The sequence below is a fragment of the Nuphar pumila genome, chromosome 10 (assembly GCF_984573655.1).
Source record: "Nuphar pumila chromosome 10, dmNupPumi1.hap1.1, whole genome shotgun sequence".
Classification (NCBI taxonomy): Eukaryota; Viridiplantae; Streptophyta; class Magnoliopsida; order Nymphaeales; family Nymphaeaceae; genus Nuphar; species Nuphar pumila.
The window spans coordinates 26,345,847-26,347,748 of NC_143258.1; the positions used below are offsets into that span (position 1 = coordinate 26,345,847).

Consider the following 1,902-nt stretch of genomic DNA (forward strand, 5'->3'; position numbering starts at 1 on the left):
AAAAGAGAGTCAAAGAGTGCTTGAAATTTCTGGGAGGGAAGCGGATGGGGGCCAGCGACGCGCCTCGGTCGTATGCGGAACGGCTCTCAGCCGGTCCGCTGATCGGCTCGAGGTGTGGATTGGTGCGGGTTGCGGCGGTGGCCGAAGACCGGGCGGTTCTTACGCTCGTGGACCATCATCGTCGCAACTGAGGATGCACGGCATGTGCCCTTGTGGCGGGTTGTTCGCAGCACCGCGTGCTGTGGCACCGGCATGCGGGCTCCCCATCCGGCCTGTCTTGAAACACGGACCAAGGAGTCTGACATGTGTGCGAGTCAACGGGTGTGGAAACCCGGAAGGCGAAAGGAAGCTGAGTGGCAAGATCCCCTTCGAGGGTGCACTGCCGACCGACCTTGATCTTCTAAGAAGGGTTCAAGTGGGAGCATGCCTGTCGGGACCCGAAAGATGGTGAACTATGCCTGAGCGAGGTGAAGCCAGAGGAATCTCTGGTGGAGGCCCGCAGCGATACTAACGTGCAAATCGTTCGTCTGACTTGGGTATAGGGGCGAAAGACTAATCGAACCGTCTAGTAGCTGGTTCCCTTCAAAGTTTCCCTCAGGATAGCTGGAGCTCGCGAGAGTTCTATCAGGTAAAGCCAATGATTAGAGGCATCGGGGGTGCCTCGTCCTCGACCTATTCTCAAATTTTAAATAGGTAGGACGGAACGACTGCTTTGTTGAGCCGTGTCGTGGAATCAAGAGCTCCAAGTGGGCCATTTTTGGTAAGCAAAACTGGCGATGCGGGATGAACCGGAAGCTGGGTTACGGTGCCTAACTGCACACTAACCTAGATCCCACAAAGGGTGTTGGTCGATTAAGACAGCAGGACGGTGGTCATGGAAGTCGAAATCCGCTAAGGAGTGTGTAACAACTCACCTGCCGAATCAACTAGCCCCAAAAATGTATGGCGCTTAAGCGCGTGACCCACACCCGGCTGTCGAGGCGATTGCCAGGCCTCGATGAGTAGGAGGGCCCGACGGTCGTTGCGAAACCTTGGCCGCGAGGCTGGGCGGAACGGTCGTCGATGCAGATCTTGGTGGTAGTACCAAATATTCAAATGAGAACTTTGAGGGCCGAAGAGGGGAAAGGTTCCATGTGAACGACACTTGCATATGGGTTAGTCGATCCTAAGAGGCAGGGGAAGCCCGTTGGATGGCGTGGATCACGTGAACCTCGAAAGGGAATCGGGTTAAAATTCCTGAACCGGGATGTGGCGGTTGACGACAACGTTTGGTAGTCCGGACACGTTGACGGGGGCCTCGGGAAGAGTTATCTTTTCTGTTTAACAGCTTGCCCACCCTGGAAACGGCTCAGCCAGAGGTAGGGTCTAGCGGCTGGAAGAGCACCGCACGTCACGTGGTGTCCGATGCGCCCCCGGCGACCCTTGAAAATCCGGAGGACCGAGTGCCGCCCACACCTGGTCGTACTCATAACCGCATGAGGTCTCCAAGGTGAACCGCCTCTAGCCAATGGAACAATGTAGGCAAGGGAAGTCGGCAAAACGGATCTGTAACTTCGGGAAAAGGATTGGCTCTGAGGGCTGGGCACGGGGGTCCCTGTCCCGAACCCGTCGGCTGTCGGTGGACTGCTCGAGCTGCTCTTGCGGCGAGAGCGGGCCGCCGCGTGCCGGCCGGGGGAAAGACAGGGAACGACTCTTCCCCGGGCCTTCCCCGGGCATCGAACAGCTAACTCAGAACTGGTATGGACAAGGGGAATCCGACTGTTTAATTAAAACAAAGCATTGCGATTGTTCCACCCTGCCATGTTGATTCCTCCTTGCCTAATGTAAATACCTCTTAGGACCTCTGCGGGTGCACTATAAATGGCCTTTGGCCTAAGATCCCCCGTTAACCAAGAAAAATAA

General features: G+C 56.3%; 1 pseudogene; it reads left to right on the plus strand.

The window, feature by feature from the left end:
• LOC149826576 (25S ribosomal RNA) overlaps positions 1-1,506 on the plus strand; it is a 1,862-nt pseudogene extending 356 nt beyond the window's left edge.
• The last annotated feature ends 396 nt before the right edge of the window (positions 1,507-1,902 follow it).